The sequence below is a fragment of the Mobula birostris genome, chromosome 1, assembly GCF_030028105.1.
Source record: "Mobula birostris isolate sMobBir1 chromosome 1, sMobBir1.hap1, whole genome shotgun sequence".
NCBI lineage: Eukaryota > Metazoa > Chordata > Chondrichthyes > Myliobatiformes > Myliobatidae > Mobula > Mobula birostris.
Genome location: NC_092370.1, coordinates 31,404,471 through 31,431,581, shown reverse-complemented (window position 1 = coordinate 31,431,581; position 27,111 = coordinate 31,404,471). Strand labels below are relative to the sequence as shown.

Sequence of the window (27,111 nt, the reverse complement as noted above, 5' to 3'; positions counted from 1 at the left end):
TCGTTCTGTGATCACATTTCTCAACGACCACTGATACCTGAGCAATGCCACAGGAATTTTCAGTGGCCTTAGCAAGCCTTTAGTATTTCTCCTACAATTCAAGATAAAAACAACTATTTGCTTTTTCCTTGTGACCAAAATTTTTTTCGGGGTGGGGGGGGGGAAGATTTATGCTTCACTTTTTCTACTGGGCGCATTTTTACCTGCAGACACTAGGTAAAAGAATGAAGAGAAGCAGGGAGTGCGGATTTAAATCCAAGTGATCCCGGCCAAAAACGGTGTTGGGAAAAATCTTCAAAGCACAGAATGCTTTTCCCGTAATTGGAAGAACGGACCCCGGCGATACCTTTACAGTCCTTGGGAGCAGACTAAAATGAGAATGTCGCTCCCGCTGGGATTAGGTAACACAAATAAAAGTTCCCCGTGAGCTTTCCATGCACCTGAACTCACTTCTCATAAACAGTTCAAATGACATAAAGAATAGGCGGAGTCCGGGGAAAAGGTAAGAGCGGATTCTGTGTGGTTCATGTGAACCAATTTTTCTCAGGTCTGTACGAGAGGAAACGCGTTACTTTCAGTGCAAAATATTGTGAGCGAGACAACGAAACCTTCAGCAGTCCCTGCGAGCGTTACATTTATGGTGCATTGGGTACAGAGGGAGAATCGTAAACGGAATTATCTTTACCTGTTCAAAGTACGAGAAAAGTCCTGCCCCCTTCTCCCTTTCCAACCGTGAAGTTAGAGAGTGGGGAAGGGCCGGCACTGTACAAGGTAACAACTGACGGCGTGAAGCGGGACAACAAGTCCCTTTGACGTTAGTTACTGTTTAACATCTCCACCCACTTGGAGCTGATTCAAAGATCGATGCGGTGACAGCTTGGTGAGGCCCCGGCGCCTAGGAGCAGGCGGCGCTCAGCAACAGATGGCAAGGGCGCACCTTCGTCCCGCAGTTTGCCCCCTCCGCCGCTTCAGCTGAGACATCGCCCGCTGGCCGCTGCCACTGCGATGACAACTAGCCGCCCGGACTCCTGGTAATCAGACGGAAGGTAAGAATCGGCGGCCTTTTTGTGTTCAGATTGCGCTCATTCCCTCTTCTTCATCTCCCCCTCCCCCTCCACCCACCTTTAGAGCAGAAGTATATAAACAGTGGACGGTACACGTGACGGGAGAGTCCCCTCACCCTCTTGCGCTTTTAAGACCTTCACTACTTCTCAGCCTCCTTTTATTTGTTTCTACAGGAACATTTGCGATAGTGAAGGGGCGGGAACTTTTAGGGATAGCAAAAAGACTATGTTCACTGTTATTCTTGAAGGTTCATGTCACCTTTTGGGAAACTAGGGATACGTCTTTTCTCCTCTGCTGTCCGGCCCGTTGTGTGTGTATCGGGTTTACTGCTGGGGGAGGCCACCTTGTTGGTGAATTCACTGTTCGGGTTCTTAGCGAACACGAGCCGTCAACTGAATGAAATGCCACTAATCCCAGGCACTGTGCTGTGATTTCGTTACCAGGGTATAGTCATTTATGGCCTGACTTCAGAAAAGTATTTGACCTCCTTCTGCATTGAGTCATTCCGATAATTTGTGATATTCTGATCATTTCGCAAACTGCAAAGTTTAATTGCAGCGAATTAATATTATTAAAAGCGGACGGAAAGTTGTATTTTGGCATATAGATTAAGATGTCTACACAACATTTTATTTTTTTTAAAGCGCGAACGGGAGCAGGACATGGGGAGCAATTTGTGTGAGTGGTCACGGGAACAAATTAATTCAGAAATCGAATTGTTCCTAGATTTATTTGGTTAAAAGTACGGTAAGATTTACTAAAGTTAAATAGTCTATGGCAAATACTGGAAAAAAAGTTTTATTAAATGTTATATGTGACAAAACTATACAGGCAACCTCATTTGCTCATCTAGTTCAAACACTTAATGTAAATAAAGAGGAAATTTTTGTTGTCTCATTTTCTGGCTGTCACTGTGTGTCAGTTCTTGGTCATTGACTCCACCTGGCTCTGAACTAACCCAAGGCATATATTTACTCAAAGAGGTGTCAATATTTTAATTCTGATGAGCTACAACAATTTAAAACGCCGAATGCCTTGTATTAATGGTGAGTCGTAGCCAAGCTCATTTCCACTGGGGTGGGAAAGTGCGCGACAAGGTGCGTTCGGCAAGCTGTATTTGGGGCATGCTCAAACGAGCTCGTATCCAATGGAAACGGGACTGTGAGTTTTGGATCTGTAGATAAAAGACTTATTCCATTTCGGTTTTAGTTCGTATTCATATCTGGATTTTGTGAAATTCTCAGGAATACTTTAGCAGGTGAAGTTGGTGAATTAACAATTCACCCGATCGCTGCATGTCACACGCACTCTATTGTTTTTTTATTGGGATCCGGGTTGGAGTGGTGGTGGAGAATTGAGGAAGATGGAAGACCTATTCAGGACATACTTAGCGGACAAGCGCCGAGGTAGATTTTGATCACTGAGACAAAGGTAATAAGGGCTGAACTCTACGAAGCGATTTCAAGAACTTGCTGCAGATTACATTGATTCCAGTTGACATAACGTTGTTAAATTTATACTGTTTGAAAGAATTCTAGTGAATGTTAACTTATTACTAAATCTAGCTCAAATTAAAACATTAATTTTCTCTCTTTCACACCCCAAAAGAATAAAACTAGGTTTTGGAAATGCACCAATCATATGCAGTGCTTGATGTTACAACGGGTAGTTCCGTCCCCTGACATTGCATCTATTTTCAAATCTATTTTCAGAGCCTTTCCCTTTTGCTTTTGCCATTCCTCACACATCCATTTATTTGGATTAAAACTGCACCCTATTATTGGGAGCATTTTCTGCTTCATCAGAAATTTTAATTATTCTGTTTTTGGCTCACTTTGACTTTTGCTTCTATTGAGTAGATCGTAAGTAGTGTTAGTGGATGATAAAATTATAACATACTATTTTAATTTTCCTCTTTGGGCTAGACACACAACGTTGGTATTCTATGATAATGTATGTCAACATATGCTCCCAGGGCAGCTAAACAGAAAACACACAAAGCTGGCTAAAGCAAACAAGACCTTTAGCATAGAAAAGGATTAAGGCACAAATTCTGAATTCTTCACTCAGCAGAAATGGTGTGGTTGGGGTGATATGATACACTGATACAGCAGTATTTCACCTATATCAAAAAGATACAAAACATTTCCATTTTAGATCAGTGCTTTAGTGGTGTGTGGTAGCATTGTGATAAATAAAATAATCTGCACAATCTTATTGAAATTAGTACACATAATATCTTTTCCTTTCATGAATATGTTGTGACCTTCCATGCTTCGAATTAGTTACTCCCTGAGTTACGAACATCCGACTTACGAACAACTCGTACTTATGAATAGCCTGCCATAATGTCTATTATATTAAAAAATCGTCGGTTCGAAGAAGGAGAATACTGTCCGCCATTTTACGTCAGATCATGTTGCCGTTAACACCGTGTTGAATGTGTAACTTTGTATTTGGCTTAAATTTTTCTTAGCAAGATTCACCCTGACCTCCTCTTTCCAGTCAGCACCACCTCCACTTGTCCCACTTAACCTGTCTCAGTGCGGGTGGACTTTAGGACCCGGATGAGCACAGGACCAGCCGCCCGCGGCTGTTGCTGAATCCGCAGTGTTTGTTCCATTGATGGAAAACAATCACGATTGAAAATAAAGTGGAAATAATAAAGCAATCAGAAAGAGGTGAAACACCATCGGTCATTGGAAAAGCATTCGGTCAAGGATTGGAACAATTTTAAAGGATGAAGTGAGAATAATGGAGCATGTGAAAGGCCCTGCCCTGATGAAAGCTACAATTATTACTAAACAATGCAGTGGTTTAATTATTGAAATACATCTGTTTCTTAAGTGTTTCATATGCATAGAAAGGTAAAATATATGCTATATACTAAGACAAATGTTTGACTAACTGATGCTAAATAGCACTGGATGTACCTGTTCCAACTTACGTACAAATCCGACTTAAAGATAGACTTAGGAACGGAACTCATTCGTAACCCGGGGACTTTCTCTAATGGAATTCAGACGTAAGGAATGATCTCATGAGCTGCTTGATTGGAAAATGAAGGGTATAATCACTACGTAATCATCCCTGGGCACTGTGCAAAGAGTTGTCTTGTATTGTTTAGTAACAAGACTGTATTGGCATTCATTATGTCTATATTATCCCAAAAATAGGTACATCAAAGTTGGATTATTTAATATTCCTATGGCAGCAGCTATAAGTCAATGCGAGCTTTTGCTCTTTTCAATCTCACATGGCTGATAAGGACTGCCTGTGGGAACTTGCTAAGTAAACAGAGGATAGTGAAGCTAGATCTGTGGTCACCCGCAGGCTATACTGGACAAGGGAGTCCTTTTCATGAAAGTTTTTTTTCTTGATCCAGAAGGGATTTAGAGAACAACTTCAGTAATTTCCAGTAATTTCATGTTTGCCATTACTAATATTTGCTGTTTATTTCCAGATGATTTATTGACTATGTTTAATCAGCCCAACTAATATGGTTGGTTTTGATCTCATCCAGATTATTAGCAATTGAGTTGCTAGTCCTGTTATTTAACCACTAAATCAGCAATGTAGTTACCCATTTCAATCTAACTAAAACATGTGCTGGTGTTCATTCTTTCTCTGGGATAGTCTCCTCAGGGATTTGTAATGACTTGATAAGTCATTGTCATGGACAACATTTCCAAAGTAGTTCTACTTGCCTTCACTATGCATGCTGCATTGCATAACTCATGATCAGCAACTTTTACAAATGTGTTAGCCATCTGTAGCAATTTCTTTGGTAAACAATCTGTCCAATGTGTCCTCCTAAATCTTTGGTGATGCAGTATCAAGAAAGTATGGAGAATCTAGTGCCAATACCTGTGCAGAGCCAGGTAACCAGCACATTACTTGCACAATGAAAAGAACTGGTAAAAAAAGAACTTGATGGAATCAGTTAAGATCATTCAGTGCAAGAAATAATGCAGAGGTAGGCAATATAGACTGAAGGGTAGAGATCTTAATCGTGGGCAGGTTCAGAGGAAACTGGGTGTTTTTGCATAAAGCTTTGAAAGTGGCAAGACATACTGTGGGGATGTTTATAAAGCAGAGGTCATCCTGGATATTGGAGATGTAGAGTACAAAAGCAAGGAAGATGCATTGAAACTCTACAAAACACTAATTAATCTACAACTGGAGCATTGTCCAAATTTGGTCACTCTAGGAAAATGCCGGAGGTGACAAAGGATTGTTTTAGATTGGTGCATGGAGTGTGGGATTTCAGCTAGATGGAGAAGCTGGAGTTCTGCTTGGTACAACGAAGGTTGAGATGAAATTTTGAGAGGTATTCAAAAGAATGATCAGTTTCAGTGGGTTAAACAAGCTTTCATTAACAGATGATTCAAAGAAACATTGATGATGTCTCATTGGTACATACAAAGAGAAATGTGAAGATAAATGTTTCTTACCTTGAGAGTAGTTTGAGATCTACTTTCTGTAGGTACAGAATCAATAAATCACATGAGAAATTCTACAGATGCTGGAAATCCAAAGCAGCACATACAAAATGCTGGATGAACGCAGCAGATCAGGCTGGAAATGAATGGATAGTTAATGTTTTGAGCTGAGACCCTTCTTCAGGATCGAGAAGGGAGGGGAAAGGTGCCAGAATAAAAAGGTTGAGGGAGGGTAGGGTGGCTAGCTGGAAGGTGATAGATGAAGCCAGGTGGGTGGGAAAGATCAAGGAAAGGCTGGAGAAGAAGGAATCTGATAGGAGAGGTGAGTGGACCATAGGAGAAAGGGAAGGAGGAGGGAACCCAAGGGGAAGTAATAGGCAGGTGAGAAGAGGTAAAAGGTCAGAGTGGGGAATGGGGGGAGGGTGAAATTTGTTTACTGCAAGGGGAAATCGATAGTCATGCCAGCAGGTGGGAGGCTACCTAGGTGGAATATATGGTGTTGCTCCTCAACACTGACGGTGGCCTCAACTTGACACAAGAGGAGGCCAGGGACATAATCAATAAAGGCCTTGAAAATGGGGGAAATACAAATAGTGCTTGAGAAAGAATAATTTGCACGGATATAGAGAAGTGCAGGGGAAATGAGATGGACAGATTTGCTTCACTGGAAGCCAGCACAATTTCATAATTTCATGATTTGCAGATGCTAAAGAAACATGGCATAGAGATGAATGAGAAGCAGATCTTCTGAATAACATGTTACAAATTGTCAAATTTCAAAGACTAATTTCTCTCAATCCTCTCGGCAGCAGCATCTAATTCAGAAGATCTGGTTCAAACTGACATTTTTGTTCAATGAAGTTAGCATCTGCAGGGATCATCGGGTCCTAAAATTTATTTAGTATATTAGGTTTGTTAAACTTTAGGGAATTCATGTATAAGGCCATAAGACATAGGAGCAGAATTAGGCCATCTGGCCCATCGAGTGTGCTCCGCCATTCAATCATGGCTGATCCTCTTTTTAAAAATCTCCTCCTCAAATTCGGTTCCACGACTTCTCCACGTAAACCTTTTTTATTGCCACGTCCAATCAAGAACCTATCAACCTCTGCCTTAAATACACCTAATGACCTGACCTCTACAGCTGCATGTGGCAGCAAATTTCACAAATTCGCCACCCGTTGGCTAAAGAAATTTCTCTGCATCTCTTTTGAAAGGGCACCCCTCTATCCTGAGGCTGTGCCCTCTTGTCCTAGACTCTCCCACCATGGGAAACAACCTTTCCACATCTACTCTGTCTAGGCCTTTCAACATTCGAAATGTTTCAATGAGATCCCCCCTCATCCTTCTGAATCCCAGCGAGTACAGACCCAGAGCCATTAAATGTTCCTTGTATGATAACCCTTTCATTCCTGGAATCATCCTCGTGAACCTCCTTTGGACCCTCTCCAATGCCAGCACATCTCTTCTAAGATGACGGGCCCAAAACTGTTCACAATACTCAATACTCATCGAGTCTGGTCTGCCATTCCATTATGGCTGATTTATAATCCCTCAGTCACATGTTCCTGCCTTCTCCCCATAATATTTGACACCCTGACTAATCAAGAACCTCTCTACCTTTGCTTTCCACAGCTGTACGTGGCAAATAATTTCACAAATTCGCTACTGTCTGGCTAAAGAAATTCCTCCTCATTTCTGTTCTAAATCGATGTCCCTCTATTCTGAGGCTCTGCTCTCTGGTTCTAGATTCTCCACAAAAAGAAACATCTCCACATCCACTCAATATCCAATGGGTTTCAATGAGATTCCTCCCTCATTCTTCTAAATTCCAGCGAGTACAGGACTAGAGCCATAAATAGTCCTAATTTATTAACCTTTTCATTCCTGGAATCAATCTTGTGAGCCTCCTCTGGATCCTCTCTAATACTAGTACATCTTTTAGATAAGCTGTCCAAAACTGCTCACAATACTTAAGTGCAGTCTGACCAATATCTTATAATGCTTCAACATTACATCGTTGCTTTTATATTCTATTCTTCTCAAAATGAATGCTAACACTGCATTTGCCTTCGTTTACCTGCAGGTTAATCTTTAGGAAATCTTGCACAATGACTCCCAAGTCCCTTTGCACCTCTGATTCTTGAATTTTCTCTTCACTTAGAAAATAGTCTGACTATTCCTTCCACTAAAGTGCATGCCTATATACATCCCTAAGATATATTCCACCTGCCACTTCTTTGCTCATTCTCCTAATCTGTCTAAGCCATTCTGCAGGCCCCCGACTACTTCAACACTACTTGCCCCTTCCCCTATCTTCATATCATCGGCAAACTTGGCCACAAAGCCATCATATCCTTGGATATGATCTGCATTGCTCTAGAGACATGCTAAAACTGATCGGCTTCCTCCTGGAAAAATTGCCTTCCTTGATAGATGATAAAATATATTTTAAAAAAAAAGCCATTCCACTTCAGAAAGCTGTAGTCTAGTTCTTTAAACTGGCAGTGATATCTCTGGATTACAGTGTTGCTCTGATGACTGACACATGGCTTCATTTAATAAGCTTGCCAAATGTGCAGCAGCCAGAAAGCTTTTAGATACCCTTGAATGGGAAGAAGTAAAGAAAATACTGACTTTCCCCAAGAAAATAAGTTTTGAGTGATATTAAACCAGGGATTCCTAACCTTTTTTTCATGCCAAGGACCAATACCATTCAGCAAGGGGGCCCTGCAGATGGATGACTGAAAAGCAAATCACTTAAGACCTACAGTGATGTAGTTGACATGTTACATTAAATTCTAACCTGGGTTCTAAATATTACAAAGCAGTAGCTGGATACTCTGTGCTGGCATTCCTCCTTGCCATAGCTGTGGCAAGTTTTACTATATTTGGAGTTATTGGAAATCCTTGTTTAGTTCTGGTCATATGATTTTTGGTATTGTGTGTCATCCTAACCGATCAATTGTGCAATGTTACCATGTTATTGTTAATTCCATTCATTTGCAATGAATTTTAATAGGAATGGCGATGTGCAATGGGGCTATTCTATCTCTTAGTTTGCTTGATGACTTGACCTGGTTTGACCTGCAATGCCTGACTGGTGTTAACATGGTACAATATTACACAGGATTAAACTGTATAGTGAGACATGAGATATGGCAGATTCTGGAAATCTCAAGCAAACGCTACTGGAATTTGGCAGGTGAGGCAGTATCTATGGAGTCCTGGGGAAGGATCTTGGTATGAAACGTTGACCTTTCATTTTCCTCCATAGATGCTGTCTGACCCGCTGAGTTTCTCCAGCATTTTGTGTATGTTAAAACAGTACATTCTCTACACTAACAAAGCAGCAACCATATCGCAAGTTTGTTACCCAAATCTACACCATGATGCTTTTATACTCATTAATATCTTGTGCAAATAAAGAAATGGTGGAATGTATTACAGTAAGAATCACACAAGATCATTTTGGTAATGATAAACGTGGAACACAGACCAGTCAGCACAGGAATAAGTCCTTTAGCCCATGCTGTCTGTACTAACCATGATATCAATCTAAACTAATTCTATCTGCCTACACATTGTCTGCATCTCTCCATTCCCTGCCTATTCATGTGCTGTGTAAGTGTCCCTTAAGGCTGATTTATACTTGTGCGTCAACTGTATGCCGTAGGCACGGCGTAGCCGCGTACCCTACGTCGTAGCCTAACGCGCATCTCTCCCAAAATGTAACTACGCGTTGCGGCGATGCAGACCAAAACAACTGTGATTGGTCCACTTGGTAGCATCACATTTCCTCCTATGCTACAATAGCTTCCCATTGGGCGACTGAAGGGCAGGGAAGGAACCCTGGCTGCAATGCTTTCCATAAGGCTTTACAGACCTCCAAAATTATGGATGACCCTGTGCTTGTTGTCAGTTTATAGCTAGCTGCTACAGCCTGTTGACTTCCACCTGAAGCTAAAACTCAGATGGTGATTGCCAGTCTGAGTATACTGTGCGTACACTGTTGTGAAATAAATGGTTGGAAACGATGAACCAAATTGTTAAATCTACCTGCCGACATCCAAAAATATTTGAAATGCATTTCCTTGTCCGTGTCTCTCAGTGGCCGGACAAGCACAGAAAATTCACCCTTCTTCAGTTTCAGTTGCCATTGTTTTAAGTTTGAGTTTCTTCATGTTGAGTTTCAACACAAAGAAACTCAACACAGTGGCATAGAAACCCCACCGCCGACTAGTGTTTTGGTGGTGAATTTCAGAGTGATGCAGACACACCAACACACAAATATAAATGCTCACAACGGCATAGCCCACTTGCGTAGGCTATGGTGTAAGCTAGTACGCACAAGTATAAATCAGCCTTTGCACAGTGTATTTGTATCTGCCCTCACCGCTTCCTGTGGCAGCACATTCCAGGCACCTACCACTCTGTGTAAAATAGAAAATTGCCTCGTAAATCTTCTATGAACTTTCCCATTCTCACCTTAAACCTGTGCCGTCTTTAATTTGAGACTGAGTGTATAAAATTTAGTTGGTGTTAAAGGTTCCAGAAAATTACAAAAAGCATCATTAGTGGGTGGGAACAAAATATTAGTTAGAAAGTAATGCAGGGTTTGATTTACAACAAAAAATTGAAGTCAGGAACTTTCTGAAACTTGAGCAGTGACTGTCATTGGCACATTATACGTTGAACCTATTAATATTAGAAATCCAGAGTAATGTGCATAATTACTATAAAAATAGTTTCCACATTATAAGCACTCTGTATTGATTTTACTATAATAACAGTATTTTCATAAAAGAAATTAAAAAATATATCTTCTTTCAGATAAGTTCTTCACAGGTTATAAATACCTGACTTATGTACAGCCCATATATATGAATGCATGTTTGGGAGGTGTGCACGATTGATTTGCCAGCTGTTACGGAGCTGCTGTTTGCTTCTGTCATACAGGAACTTGCAGCCACGTTCACGACTTGTGTACCTCTTCATGTTCTGAGTAGTTCATAGGAACAGAAGCAGGTCGTAACCTGGGGAGGAGCTGTGTTACTATATCAGGTTTAGTATCACAATGAACTTTGCTGTCATTGAATTACTTTGGAGTTTGGTCATTGTTCTGAGGTCAGATGTAGCAAACAATTTCTGCAAAGCAAGGTCTTGTGATGTGAAAATGAATCAGTAAACTTGTTTCACGTGGGGTTGCCTATAGAAGGACTGTTGACCAAAACTTACGTCAACTTTGAATTTATAAGATTCAGTCAATGAAAGCCTCAGTTTAATGTCTTATCAGGAAAATGGTATTTCAGTACTGCAACTAGTTTTGGCCCAGATAACTTCATATGTCAATAGTGTTGCTTAAGTCCACCATCAGCAACTGTGCAAATCTAAAAAGCGTTTTAAAATAATTCAGCTTCCTTTAACTTACAACTTAACTTAGAGCTGATTACTTATTAGCTGTTTTCTTCAGTCAAAATGTCCTAGGAAATTTTAGAAACGTTAGGCTCAGAGAATTTTAATTGAGTTTGCATTGGCACATGGTATAACGTTGTCTTGCACTTAGGTCAACAGTTAATGTACCATTATGTACTAGGTATCTTTATGTGAACGTTGAATTGATTAGCAGTTACATTGTGATTATTAAAACTTATTGGTTATTTTAATTAACTACAATCTTGAAGAAATCCTGAGGTGGCTGAGTTGTGGACTGTTATGATTTGTAACTCTAAAACCTATAAGTAATTGAAAGAAAACCAAGGGAGCGTGAGAGATGTGTGTAAACTTCATTTTTACTTTGAGGTACACACATGTGGCTTGATGTATATATTCTCCGTTGTGGTTGTAGGAGTTGATTCTGGGACTTCAGGAAATGGTTTTGACAGCTCTGGACTCCTTGCTGGTTGTTGTATTTCACTGTTATGAATGTTATTCCCACAGGAGATATCTTTCCTCCTGTATAACTTTTTGGTTGGATATTAGCAGGCTTCAGTTCAGTATCTTTGAAATGCTGTTCAACTTCATTTTGCAGAATAAGTGAAACAGCCAAGCCTTTGTCCAATTCTATTTGAATTAATTTGCTGTTCACTTGTGTAAGTCACATTGCTTGTCTATTGATTTCACATTGTATTTCTCAAGGCTACTCAGTCTTCTGTGTTACTCTATTATTATGAGATTTTTCAACAGCAGGCAGATTAGTGCTCATTTTAAAACTACAACTTGACTACTTATCTGTTTCTCTTCCTTGTGTAGTCCATTTATTTTTGTCTGCCCAATATGCTGTTTGTACGTCTTGTGCTTTTTTGCTAGTTTCATGTTTAACCCTGCATTGGTCTAGTGCAGGGGTGGCCAACCTTTTACATTCCATGCATCAATTTTTTCACACGAGTTCAGATGCGCCATACAACTCTTGTACCCCCATTCAATTCTTGTAAAAATATGTTAATATAGACATATTTAGCATTTTTACATGATGTATTGATTTAATATAAAAACAAGATGAACATTACTTAATGAGACTTTTAACAAATATATTTTGTCTTTTGATTTCTTCCTTTTTCTTAATCACATATTCTTTCCGTAACTCAGACCCAAGTACTAACTTCAGTTTTCCTTCTATTTCAGTCTGATGTTGTGTTTTATAGTGTCTATTAAGATCATGTCTTCCATTATGTGAGAAAATGTTTTCACAAACAATGCACAACAGTTTTCCTGACAGACCCGCTATAAATAAGAACTCATTTTCCCACTGTTCATTGAATTCACGCTTACTGTCACTTTCTGCTTTTCTTTTGCACTGTGATGGGTAACTGAATGTAAAAACAAGGCTTAATTTTCGAAAAAGTACAAAACTGCAACTGTTCACAAAGGACGAACAAAGCACAACTCTGTAGCGCACAAGTATAAACTGACTGGCAAAAACCTGTGACACACCGCTGGTGCAGATGCCTGGTGCCTCAGGATCAAACAAGTATCAAACATGTATTGAACAGTTATGGAATGACTACAGAACAAAAGTTCTTTCCTAGTTTGACTCATTGAACATTTTTTAAATTGACATCAGATTAATGTGAAAGAAAATAACATTCGCCAAAAGATGTGCACGAGATAATAAAATCGCTAAAAATAATTGCGAAGTTTTAGATTTATTCTCAGTAAAACTCATTTCTAGATCTAAGCTACTTGAATTCCTGTTAGATATTTTTTCTACAAATCAGTTTTTGGTTAATACTTTTTGCATGGGTAGGCTTTTTTTATTATCTCTGGGGTGCAATGGGTCACTTCTAATCATCCAATATGCCACTTTTGGCGCATGTGCCATAGGTTGGCCATCCCTGGTCTAGTGTATGTGTGCACCTGGTACAACAGTCTCAATATATTCAGCCAGGCAGGTTTTTTTGTGTTGCAACTTTGTTCATGCTCACCTTCATTCTCAACTGCAACACATTGTGTGTCTCTCTCTGCTGCTTCTATTGCTTCAGCTGTTTCAACTGCTCTTTTAAATGTAAGTTGTGCTTCAAGTAGGAACCATTTTTGAAGGCTTTCTTGTGGGATTCCATAAACTAAACAATATCTCAGTTCATCATTAAGCCAATCACTGGACTGACAAGGCTCACAATCTTCCACTCAATTGCAGTTCTAGTGTTCCTGTATCACTTTTACAATAGCAGCAAAGCTCATTTCAACTGATTTGGTTGGAGCAGTTAAACCTCTAAGCAAAACTGTATTCCTTTAAACCCAATGCACTCAGCAAAACTGGCACTCGCTTTTCATTTGCTATTTCATTTGCTTCCAAATAGTGCTCAATTCACTCAGTGTACAAAATCTTATCTCTTGTGCAATTTGACATATCAATCTTTCTGATGTAGCTAGCCAATCTTTTTTAAAATTTATGATTATTATCACCCAGTACTCTGTTAATGAATCCGTGAATTTGTCTGTTTTCTGCCTTTTTTTGAAAAAAATCTCGACTGACTGACCCTTTCCAAAGTAGCATGTGTTGAGCTATTTTTAACTCTAACATCTCGCTACGCTTTTTATAACTATAATGTCTTGCTGTGCTCTAACAGGCAAGTAGTCATCTCAGGTTCATTTAAAACTTGTCAACATTGCAGACATCCCATCTCTCCTGGAAGTTCCGAGAGTCTTCCGCATATTAATAGTGGCTCCCTGATGTCTGCAAATTATATACAATGACCCAGAAATCAATTTTTTTGAGAGCGAGAGAGCATGCCATGGCAAAGTGTTCTGAAAAAAGAAAATATAAAATGTACGTCACCCCACACTACACTAAAGTGTACCCCGCCTAATAGGGGTCAAAAATAATGAGTATTGCTTGCTGCACTGTTTATGACAGTGACTTTTCTATTGCCCATGGTGGGTTAAGACTGTAAAGGACTTGTTGAGGTGAGTTTAACAGATGTCATTCATTCATTAGCATAGCTAACATTATTTAAACTAGCTGGCTAGCTGCTAAGGAGCTACTCTATTGCAGACATCCCACCTCTCCCAGAAGTTGCGGGAGTCTTCCACAAATTGATGGTGCTACCTCCCTGAAATGAGTTTTTGCAGGGTGGGATGTCTGACATTGTTACATTTTTAAACTCTAAAATGTAAACCTAATTGAAAGAAAAACAAGGGTGCCTGAGAAATGTGTGTAAACTTCATCTTTCCTTTAGCAAGGCATGCACGTCTGATGTGGTGACGTGATGATGTACGCCATTCACATACTTTTGCATATAACCCATAATGCATGATGTAAACAACAAAGAATGCTTAATCAAATAATATATTTACAATATTACTCAAATACTGCCAAAATATTAAATACACAACCTGAAAGGTTATAATGTGAGGCACTATCTTGTTAAGAAGATATCAGGAGCAGTTCCTCAGATGTTTAGGAACAGATTCCCATTATATTCCTGTTGCTGTTTTCTGAGAAGTCTTACCAGCATCTTGATGAATGATTATTGACCTTGTGCTCTCTCCTAACAGCAATCATTTGAATAGAGTGATCAAGGTCTTAATGAGAATTTGAAGTATCTCTTAAGGTATATCACAATTTATTATTCACCTGTTGTTGAAAGTTCATGGATTTTCCGAGATTTTTTTAAAATCAGGATTTCTATAATAATCAAAATTTATCTCGGACATTTCATGAGCTTCACTTGAACATTGCTGTACTCTGGAACTTAATGTTATTGAAGACAGTTTATAAAACTATGTTTTGGGTATAACTATGTTTTGGATATAAAACTATGTTTTGCATCCTATTATGATTACCATGGTTTAGGAAAGAGTGGAAGGTCTCAGAGAAGGTGCGGAGGAAACATAAAGGGTTGTTTATGGTAATGAAGGACTTTGGCTCAGCAGAGTGCCACAGTTAATGTGCAGCTGTTGTCTCTTATCTGCAATCTCCTGTGCTGCCTGCAGGAGTTTTCCTGCTCTCCCTGTAACTGTGCTCTTCCTTTGGATGTTCAGGTTCTCTCCATATGTCGAAGAAATGTAGGTTATATTAGAGACTGCAAATTGCCCTAGTGTGGGTGAGTGAACAAAGAATGTAGAACAGTTCAGCTCAAGGACAGGTCATTCAGCATGTGATGTGCTAAAATAACTAAGACAATGACATCTAATTAAACAAATCCATTCTGTCTGCACATGGTGCACATCCCTCAATTCTCTGCACATTCAAGGTATCTGCCTCCATCACCACCTCAGCAGTGCATTCTGGGCTCTCTTTTTTTTAAAAGCGCTTACTCCTCACGCCTCATTTGAATTTTACCTCCTCATCTTAAATACATGGCCTCTAGTATTAGATATTAGTATTAGGAAGAAAATAATGGCTGGCTATCTATGCCTCACAATCTTTTAAACATCTAACAGGTCTCCCCTTAGTTCCAGAGGAAGCCACCTGAGTTAAACATAAATAGTTGTAATATTTTTTGTCAGAACTAACATAACTGCATTGCTTCTGCATGTGTGGTCATTGAATTCTCTTTCTCTTCAGTGGAAGAGAAAGAACATTAGTATTCTCTGTGTTCAAGTAAGATGCATGACTAACTGGTTTGCTGTTTGCAGATAAAGTGAACTTTTCAGTGACTCTTAGATGCAGAAAACAATGAAGACATTCTATACTCAATGGCCACTTTATTAGGTACACCTGCTCATTTCTGCAACTATCTAATCATGTGGCAGTAACTCAATGCAGGAAAACATGCAGATGTGCAAATGTGTTTAAGAGGTTCAGTTGTTGTACAGACCAAACATGGGGAAGAAATGTGATCTAAGTAACTTCGTGGAATGCTTTTTTGCCAGACAAAGTGGCTTGACTATCTCAGAAACTGTTGATCTCCTGGGATTTTCATACACATCAGTTTCTGGAGTTTACAGAAAAAGGTGCAAAAACCTTTCAAAACTCTCTTGATAGGGTATTGAAAGTTAGCTTGTTTAGACTTACGAAACAAGCCCCATTTCGTAAAGATATTGGCTCAGATTTTGCTGACTGGAGACCATGTCCACACCTACTGCTGAGATATGATTTATCCTTGCAGTTAACATGCAAAAAAAACTTGTGTAACAACAGCTGCCTGGGTTGCCTGGTGTACCCTGTATGGGATGAAACAAACCCATAAACTTTCAAAAACCATTGAAAGTGCATAGTAATTATAGATCAAAAATTTAAATTGCCTGAGCATTTGCAGAATTCTAAGTCATAAAACCATTTCTGTAAATGCATATAATAAAAATGCAGTTATGTATACCACCTCACAACTGTAAAATGTATTAATTGAATGAAGATGTATGAATCCTGTACCAGGCATAATCTTGTATAGCATCTTTTGGATCATAATTTCAGATTCACCTCCTGTCAGCATATTTGAGGCTGTTTTTGGAAATGCACATACTTGGGTCATATACATGAGTAAAGGCTGTTGACTACAAATCTATCAGCAGGTTCTGGAACATTGTACCTTAAAGAGAGAGAGAGGTGAGGGAGTGTGGCGGGGGGGGGGGGGGGGCAAAGAAACATCTTTGTTGCTGTGTGTGGCTGGGGGAGGGGCTATGGCAGGTGATTTATAAGATGTAATTCCTCCCTCAGTGTTTAATATTAATGTTGACTTCCTATGTTTTAATTCACAGTTGCAACTCCTTGATCTGTAAGCATATGGTTCCCACTCAGTCTTGTGGTTAAGTTTTTCAAAATGCAAATGGAATGGGTATTTTGAAGCGGTTTCTCACAACATCCAGTTATATTTTAGACTGAAGTACATCTTCCCTTTGAGCAATTATTGTTCAGAATAGAGATTTTAAATATAAAATGGCCTTTCAGAACAGGAACCTATTGTAAAGTGTCATAATACAGAAATATTAGCGAACAAAAAATGTCCTTTTAGGAAGGATGTGGAAGCTTTAGAGAGGGTGCAGAGATTTAGCAGGAAGCTGCCTGGATTAGAGCTGCATATCTTGTTGAGGATAGGTTAAGCAAGCTGAGACTTTTCTCTATGGAGCAAAGGAGGATGAAAGGTAACTTGGTGAAGGTATACAAGATGGTAAGAGGCATAGATTGAGTGCATAACCAGAGAATTTACCCAGAGTGGAAATGGCTAATAGCAGGTGGCATGATTTTAAGATGTTTGGAGGAAAGTTTAGGAGTGTTGTTAGAGGTAATATTTTTGCAGAGTACTGGGTACGTGTTTTACATCCTTGGGTATATCCAAGCTGCCATTAAGTAGGTAGATGAAATGCAGAGGGAAGACTTTGGTCATGGCTTTTCTAGCTTGAAAGACTGTTGCCTTTCAAGGTGGATAAAGTCGTGCTGATTTCCTCTCCTCAGGATCTTTCTCAGTGACTGTAGAAGGTGTCTAGTCCATTTTCCAATTTGTTACTTGCCACATCAGAGAAATCTGCCAGGTACTATTTGTATGGGGAGATCACCTCATCTTCATTCTGGGAGAAATGGGTGAAATTTGTTTTTGGTCATGATGCATGAATATTGACTGCTGGTAGGAATTCGGGTCAATTAGTTAATCGCCAAAATATTGGATCCATTCTTACCTATTTTACTGCACAAATTGAATGCAAAAATTGTCTTTGATTAATATTTAGAATCAATGAATGTGCCTCACAGCATCCTTGAGTGTGGCCATTCCTCAATGTTCACCTTCAATGTTCATTTCATGTTCATAAAAGCCCACCTTAACAGCCTGGACATCCACATCCATGGGAAAGGTTTCCACTCCCTCAACATTCCGGTGGTTGTGGGTTACTTTCCTCCTGTTATTTATCTCAATGTCAAATTAGCTGAGTCTCCTTCAACACATTTTTAGCCCTTCTCCCTCTATCCTGTAGCCTCGGCCTCTAGAACAGTAGCCTTAATTTGTGTTGGTCACTGACTGCTTTCAGGGTGTGTCTCTAATGGCCAAAGTCCTTCTGATTGATGTGAGGCAAATTGTTACAAGCTGCATTCATTTGAGCTTAGAACATAGAATAGTACAGCACAGTACAGGCCCTTTGGCCCACAATGTTGTGCCGACCCTCAAACCCTGCCTCCCTTATAACCCCCCACCTCAGATTCCTCCATATACCTGTCTAGTAGTCTCTTAAACTTCACTAGTGTATCTGCCTCCACCACTGACTCAGGCAGTGCATTCCACGCACCAACCACTCTCTGAGTTTTAAAAAAAACCTTCCTCTAATATCCCCCTTGAACTTCCCACCCCTTACCTTAAAGCCATGTCCTCTTGTACTGAGCAGTGGTGCCCTGCGGAAGAGGTGCTGGCTGTCCACTCTTGGTTCATTGGGTATCACAAAGTTTGCCTTTTGGCCCAAGTTTCTTCAACCAAACACTATTTCTATTGCTTCTTGCAGCAAAGTAGTTTTTTTTTTGCTAAATTAACATATTTAATGCATCAGCAAAGAGAGGAAATCCAATTTCTCTGATGTTGGCATGAGAACGTCAAAGTGTCTCATGGGGACAAATGAACCAGCAAGTTTGTGAGGTGTGGAGCACATGAAGGAAAATGCACAGGTTCATGGGGAGAACATGCGAACTCCACACAGAAAGCACGTAAAGTCAGGATCAAACCCAGGTTACTGGAGTGATCCTGACTGGTGTAGCTGGTGAACTTGCTCCCTCATAACTCCAGTGACCTGGGTTTGATCCTGACTCTGTGTGCTTTCTGTGTGGAGTTTGCATGTACTCCCCATGAACCAGTGTGTTTTCCTTCATATGCTCCACACCTCATGAACTTGCTGGTTCATTTGTTACTTAGCTACTGTATGTTATAGCTAAAATGTGTTGTGCGGTAGAAACTGGAAGGAATTAATGAAATATTGGAAGAATATAATGGGATTACTGTAAGTTAATATAAATGGGTGCTTGGCCAGCACAGGGTTAGTGGAAGGCCTGTTTCTCTGTTGTGTGACTGACTCTATTTAGTGCCATCAGCCAAGAATGAATATATCATTCAAAGGTTTTAAATTCTGTTGCTATGTAGTTATTTCTAGAAAGTTGATTAATGGTCATATTAATGTAAATGTTTCTGAATACTGAAATGAGATCACATTGTGACCATCACGGCATGTGATTTATTCAGTGGAGTCTTTGCATTCTCCATGCTGATAGGTAAACATATCCATCTGGAATCAATGGTGCTCATGAAATAATTCCTGAACATTTCTCACAAGCAGATTCTCAATTGAATGCACAAAAGCAATTTAGCCTACATGTTTAATAAAATTACGTGATCGTGACAAACAATGACAAATTTTGAATTGGTTAACATTTGCACTTTTAATGTGAAACTCTTCAAATTAAAGATTAATTTATTGACACAATTGAGATCAAATAATAATGTAAGCCCATAATTCACTGCGGTTTTAGAAGTGAGTCATCGAGTGATTTGGACATGGTACGGTGAATAAAGCAGAGTCTGAAGCTGTGGAAACAACTGCCAATGTAATGATCACATTGCTAATGATGCAATCCATCTTTGATAAGAACAGCAATCCTTCAAAAATAAATATTTTACTTCCAATGCATGATGCACAAAAATAAAGTACATTAAGAAAAGCAATGTGTTCATCAAGCTGGTTTTAAAGTGCACTTGTATATTCTGCAGTGGAGCGAAGCACGTCAGCTCAAGGAATCGATGGTCTGTGGGTTTTGCTGAAAGCTGTCATTTACGGGCACATAGTCCTAAGGTAACAGGCACCATCTCCACACATTGAAACTGACCAATGCACCCACATAAACTGTATGTATTCCTTTTACCTGCATCAGTTTCATAACCTTCTATGTATGCCTTGTGTGTTTGCCTTGATGCTTTTTAAATGTTTAAAGATTTATCTGTCTCCAGCACCTCAACGGACAGCATGTTCCAGATACCCAGCTATCTTGAGCTGCTGGACCCCGTCCACTCCCCTACCCTTTCCATGAGTTTATCACTTAACTGCCAGTGAGCTTCAGAACTTGATTTGCAGATTGACAAGGTGGACGATGGGAGACATAAATCTGAAGGTATCAGTTGAAGAACCTTGGCATACTATACTGAGTTTTGAGGGTGGATTTTAAAAAAAAACAAATTGTCAGTAATATAATTTAAGGATGGAATGATAACTATAAAATTTCTCAAATGTGATAATATAGTAGTAACAGATCAAAACACCTTTTAATGAGACAATTATTAGGTTTTATAACTCCAAAACATCAAACCTCGTTGGTTCAGTGGTTCAATTTCATATAAAAGAATAATATCAAAGGACTTGAGCATGTAGACATTAAGAAAGGGGATGTGCTAGGAACTTCTGGAAAGCATCAAGTTAGATAAGTCACTGGGACCAGACGAGATAATACCCCAGGCTACTGTGGGAGGCGAGGGAGGAGATTGCTGAGCCTCTGGCAATGATATTTGCATTATCAATGGGGACAGGAGAAGTTCCGGAGGATTGGAGGGTTGCAGATGTTGTTCTTCTTCAAGAAAGGGCATAGAGGTGGCCCAGGAAATTATAGATCAGTGAGTCTTACTTCAGTGGTTGGTAAGTTGATGGAGAAGATCCTGAGAGGCAGGATTTATGAATACTTGGAGTGGCATAATATGATTAGGAATAGTTAGCAAGGCTTTGCCAAAGACAGGTTTTGCCTTACGAGCCTGATTGAATTTTTTGAGGATGTGACTAAAAATGTTGATAAAGGTAGAACAGTGGATGTATTGTATACGGATTTCAGCAAGACATTTGATAAGGTACCCCATGCAAGGCTTATTGAGAAAGTAAGAAGGCATGGGGTCCAAGGGGATGCTGCTTTGTGGATCCAGACGGGCTTGCCCACAGAAGACAAAGAGTAGTTGTAGACGGGTCATATTCTGCATGGAGGTTTGTGACCAGTGGTGTGCCTCAGGGATCTGTTCTGGGGTCCCTTCTTTTTGTGATTTTTTTTTTAATATAAATGACCTGGATGAGGAAGTGGAGGGATGGGTTAGTAAATTTGCTGATGACACAAAAGTTGGGGGTGTTGTGGATAGTGTGGAGGGCTGTCAGAGGTTACAGTGGGACATTGATAGGATGCAAAACTGGGCTGAGAAGTGGCAGGTGGAGTTCAACTCAGATAAATATGAGGTGGTTCATTTTGGTAGGTTAAATATGATGGCAAAATATAATACTAATGGTAAGACTCTTGGCAGTGTGGAAGATCAGAGGGATCTTGGGGTCTGTGTCCATAGGCCACGCAAAGCTGCTGCGCAGGTTGACTGTGTGGTTAAGAAGGCATACGGTGTATTGGTCGCCTTCAATCGTGGGATTAATTTCAAGAGCGGAAAGGTAATGTTACAGCTATATAGGACCCTGGTCAGACCCCACTTGAAGCACTGTGCTCAGTTCTGGTCACCTCACTACAGGAAGGATGTGGAAACTATAGAAAGGGTGCAGAGGAGATTTACAAGGATGTTGCCTTGATTGGGAAGTATGCCTTATGAGAGTAGGCTGAGTGAACTTGGCCTTTTCTCCTTGGAGTGGCTGAAAGAGAGGTGACCTGATAGAGGTGTACAAGATGATGAGAGGCATTGATGGTGTGGATGGCCAGAGGCTTTTTTCCAGGGCTGAAATGGCTAACAGGAGAGGGCACAGTTTTAAGGTTCTTGGAAGTAGGTACAGATGCGATGTCAGGGGTAAGTTGTTTTTTCTTTTTTACTCAGAGTGTTGCATGCGTGGAATGGGCTACCAGCAACTGTGATGGAGGCGGATCTAATAGGGTGTTTTAAGAAACTCCTGGATAGGTACATGGAGCTCAGAAAAATAGAGGTCTATGGGTAACCCTAGGTAATTTCTAAAGCAAGTACATGCTTGGCACAGCATTGTGGGCCGAAGGCCCTGTATTGTGCTGTAGGTTTTCTATGTTAATGTATACAGTATACTACCTGAAATTCTTACTCTTTGCAGACATCCACAAAACAGAAGGAGAACACCAAAAATGAATGACAGAAACATCGGAACCCAAAAGGCCCCCTCCCCCTCCCATGCACCAGCAGCATAAGCATCAACCCTCCCCTCACTTCAATAAAAGCACCAACACCTCCCTCCACCCCCATGCAAGCAATAGCAAAGACCCCAAAGAGACCATGATTTAATGTTCTTCAATAAAAAAAAACTACAATCTATTCCAACACTTCGACATCTCAGACAGGCTCTCTATCACTGGCAAGGGAGAGAGGGGTGGCTCCTGAAGCAAACGAAAGTATGAGACAAGCAGCTCACTGTTTAGATGTTACAATCTTCTGTGTCACTTCTCCAAGTCCCCCAACTGAAGGACCGACAGGCGCTCTCTCACCATCAAAAGAGAGAGGAGGAGAGAGAGTGGGTTGTTCAAGTACAGGTTCCTCCTTCCAACTGCAGTGTAGATCGCCCGCTGTCTCAATGTTTCGGTCTCCTGTGACACCAGTGAAGAACTGGCTCGTCCATGGGAAGTGGCACATTTTCCAGGCCATACCTGGAGATATCGAAATGCTAGGCCGCAGGGCTACTTTGTGAACCCACTCGCCAACAACTGTAGTTTGAGCTCCAACTGCAGATCACAGACTCCAGCAGGACTCCAGCCACCTTGAAAGGAAAAGAGAGACATGAGGAAAGAATAAACTATTTCGTGGATGGACTGCAAGAAGTTGCCTAGGTCTGCAAAAACCTCTGTTGCCATCCAATTGAAAAGAAAAGTCAAGGGAGCCTGAGACATGAGTAGCTTAGTTTTGTTCTTACTTTAGCAAGATGTGCACGTAACATATAACGCATAATGAACTATTTAAACAAAGAACGCTTAATCAAATATATTTTAAATATTACCCAAGTAATAAATACACAACACTCCTCCCTGCTTAGCTATAAACTCCAACTCAATATAGAATGCATCTCAACTTGTATACGTATATATTTATACAGGATACTAGATAATACAACTACAATATTGTGCAAAAGTCTGACGCGCAAAGGCAGGGTGCCTTGGATCCTTGCATAGCAGTGTAATTGTATGTATTGCACTGTACTGCTGCCAAAAAATAAACAAACTTAATGACATGTGAGTGATGAGAAACCTGATTCTGATATGGGGCATTGTATACTGAGAGTGGGAAGGGGGTAGGGAGAGTGGAATCATGATTGGGAAAAGGGGAAGGGAGCGGGGAGGGAGCAGGAAACACCACAGACATTCTGTAATGATCAATGAAGCAATTTTTTGAAATCAAATTCCCTGGTGTCTCAGTGCTGCGTATATCTACACCAATGCCACCCTCTGCCCCGGTACTCTGTCTCTGCCACCTGTGCCACACCCCTCCCTTGCCACTCCCAAGACCCTTTGCTCCCGGCAGATTTACAGACTTGCTTTCTGCTCCATGTTGACAAATACAGTACTGTGCAAAAGTTTTAGGCACCCTAGCTATATATACACTGTGTCTGTGTGTAAGACTTTTGCACAATGTTGTATATAGACTAGCATAGTAATTCTTAAATTGTCCCAATCAGACTAAAGATTTAATCGCTGTAGAGGATTTCTTATTCTTGTGGGATAAGGTCTTTCCTGACAGCTGCAAGTCTCAAGCTGCTTGGCAGGTGAGATGTGCAGCTGTGAAATAATCTCAGGTTCTGGGTCCTCCTCCATGGTTACAGGAGTTGAACTCTGGGACTGCAGAAAGTGGTTCTGACAGCTCTGGGCTCCTTTCTCCTTTTTCCTTTCTTCTCCAAGATGCTCTGCTCCATCTTGGAAGGCATTTCTTCAGCCTCCATGCAATCTAGCTCACTGGCTACCTTATCATGTGGGCACGTGGCCAAGTGGTTAAGACACTGGACTAGCGACCTGAAGGTTGTGAGTTCGAGCCCCAGCCAAGGCAACGTGTTGTGACCTTGAGCAAGGCATATTGCTCTGTGATGATACTGGTGCCAAGCTGTATGGGTCCTAATGCCCTTCCTTTGGACAACATTGGTGTCGTGGAGAGGGGAGACTTGCAGCATAGGCAACTGCTGGTGTTCCTTACAACCTTGGTCAGGCCTGCGCCCTGGAGAGTGAAGACTTTCCCGGCGCTGATCCATGGTCTCGCAAGACTAATGGATGCCTTATATAAGGAAACATAAGTGTTTTGTAAAACTTGGGTGTGGCATTTTTTATTTAATGCAATTTTACCCTTTGAGTTTGAGTTTTCCAATTCCATTCTTCAACACTGCTGGGGCATCATCCAGTACCTTTCTTAATTTGTTTTCAGTCAACTGTATTGCAGGAGATGTGGCATGCAAGTGGTGGATGGATCTCCAATCAAGTTGTAGTTGTCTCAGTCAATCATGGCCCCACAATGCTGACCCTCCTGGTTTTTTTTTTACCACACACAAGCTCAATATGGCTTGTTGGTTGTTGTATTTCCCACAAGAGTTATCTTTTCACCAGTATAAGTTCTTAGTTGCTGTTCAAACTCAGCCAAGCCAGTGTCCAATTCCTTTTTAATAAATTTTCTGTTCACTTCTGTTGTAAGCCATATTGCCTGTCTATTGTTAGTTATCACATTGTAAATCTCAAGGCCATTCAGTCCTGAGTCAGTCACATCATTATCAGATTTTTCATTAGATAGTGCTCTTTTTGAAACTGTAACTTGTCTTTTTATCTTTTTCTCTTCCATGTAGTCCATTTACTTTTGTCTGCCCAACATGCTTTTTTTTATGTCCCCTTTGTTGTATCTTCTGCATGTTTCACCTTAAACCCTGCATTGGTCTGATGTACGTGAGCCACTGCACAACAGTAACAATTTATTTGGCCAGGCAGGTTTCGGATTAGATGTTGCAATTTTGTTCACGTTCACTTTCATTCCTGATATCAACTCAGTTGCATCTGTTTGCTGTTTACTTTGCTACAGCTATTTCAACTGCTCTTTTAAATATAAGTTGTGCTTCAGTTTGGGGCCATTTTTTTTTTTTTTGAACAATTTCTTGCAAGATTTCAGTGCATCATTAAGCCATTCATTGAACTGGCAATGCTCAGACTATTTCTTTAATTCATCCATGTACACTGAAATGGACTCCTCCTCTTTTTCATTCTGCTTATGAAACTTCAAGTTCTCTGCAATCAGCAAGTTCTCTACAATCAGCAATGGGTTTGGTTCTATATGTTCCTGCACTATGTTCATGGTATGAACAAAGTTCATTTTGGCTCATTTGGTTGGAGCAGTCAAACTTCTAAGCAAACTGTATGCTCTTCCACCAAATACATTCAGCAAAACCGCCACTTGTTTCTCATTGACTATTTCACTTCCGTCAAAATACAGCTGAATTTGTTCAATATGCATGATCCAGTTATCTGTTGTGCAATTGAATGCATCTATCTTCCTGATGTAGCAAGGTATTTCTGCTTTTTAAAAAATAATTATTATCACCCAGTACTCAATGTTAATTTTGTTGATTTTTCTGACTTTTTATTTAAATTTGGTAGTCTTTTTCTCCCCCTTCCAAAGAAAAAGAAACCTGCTACACTTGTATTTTAAACTCAGGCGGCTCTTTCTACCTTTGTGAAGGAAAAAAAGTGCTGCACTTTCTTTGTAAGTCTAATGTTTTGCTGTGCTTCAACAGCTAGGTAGTTGTCTCCAGTTCATTTCAAAGCTTACTAATCATGATTGTTATGTTCTGTATCTCAAAAACAGAAAACTAGTAGAAAAATACTGGAGCTTGGAAGAACATGTCCCTCTGTTTAACTTCAGAGGTTGACACGTATGACGTGGTGGCATAATAACAGGTGCCATTCACATATAACCCATTATGAATTATGTAAACAATAAAGAATGCTTCATCAAACAATATATTTACAATATTACTCAAATATTACTGAAATATTAAATACGCAATATCTTCAGGAAAACTAAAACTGGGAGGTTATTTCCAAAGGGGTATTTCGCAAAACATTGACAGAAAATTAGTGGAAGAAAAATTCTCATTTAAACAGCAACTTGTATGTCCTCAGGATGTGCAAACCTAAAATAATGAAATGTGTCTGTTATTTTGTGAAAGAATAAGGCAGCCAAGTTGACACCAGCCAAGTCCAAAATACCACAATAGATGACTGCAGCTATATTTTTTTGTTTGGTTAAGCAAGCTGTTGAAAAATTGTCAGTTTACACATGTGAAAGTTGGCAAAATAGTCAAATTGGGAGAATAATTATGGAAGTTCCTGAAAAAGGACTTTGATTCTGAAGAATTGTCTCATAGCATGGTTTGGTATCAATATAAATCTTAAAACAAATTTTATTTTAATGATACAGCATGGTAACAGACTCTTCTGGCCCAACAATGTTGTACCATCCAATTATACCCATGTGGCCAAATAACTTCCAAACCCTTATGCCTTTTGAATGTGGGAGGAAACTGGAGAACCTGGAGGAAACCTGCAGTCACGGGGAGAATATACAAACTCTGTATGGACAGCAGTGGAATTGACCTGGGTCACTGGTGCTGTAACGGTAACCTTTACACAACTTTATGAACATGTAGTTAAAAATTACAGATCTGCTTGGAGTGATAATAGCTCTACAATATGTTCATCTGCTCTCACATAGTGTAATTCAGATCCAGAATACTTTGCCCTGTTGGTGATTGTACTTCAAATCCTCCTAGTCACATACTGGATGCATTAGATTTTTCCCCCGTTTTCTAATAATTTGCATCTGTTGTATTCACATTGTATTCCCTCAGAATAGGTAAGTGGTTAGCACTTAAAGCACTAATGTTAATGAAAAGCTGCAAAAAATGAAAATACAATTAAATTACTTTTTGCATTTAGGATAGCCTGAAGCATGTTTATCTTAATTTGACTACTACAAAATCTGGCAGAGTTATCAGCTGTTCTGAATTTGAACAAAACACACTACTTTCATGTATTTAAAAATGTCATAACTTAAGTAACACATTATTGATTTTTTCATTTTTATCCCCCAGAATTTGCTGTATATTTGCTCCATAAGCAATAAGGAGTTTGTACGTTCTCCCTGTGACCATGTAGGTTTTCTCTGGGTGCTCTGGTTTCCTCCCACAGTCCAAAAACGTACCAGTTAGTAGGTTAATTGGTCATTGTAACTTGTTCAGCAATTAG

The 27,111-nt window shown here is 40.0% G+C and overlaps 1 protein-coding gene across 2 annotated transcripts in view; it reads left to right on the top strand.

Moving 5' to 3' along the window:
- Positions 1-537: 537 nt before the first annotated feature.
- The window catches only part of LOC140195303 (hepatocyte nuclear factor 4-gamma-like), a 183,392-nt gene continuing 156,818 nt past the window's right edge, over positions 538-27,111 (top strand). The window contains exons 1-2 of one of the 2 annotated variants that reach the window (XM_072253432.1): positions 538-1,046; positions 19,631-19,712. The gene's annotated coding sequence lies outside the window, so the exon portion shown is untranslated. The remainder of the gene's footprint in view (positions 1,047-19,630; positions 19,713-27,111) is intronic. The other variant, XM_072253424.1, reaches the window with a different exon arrangement.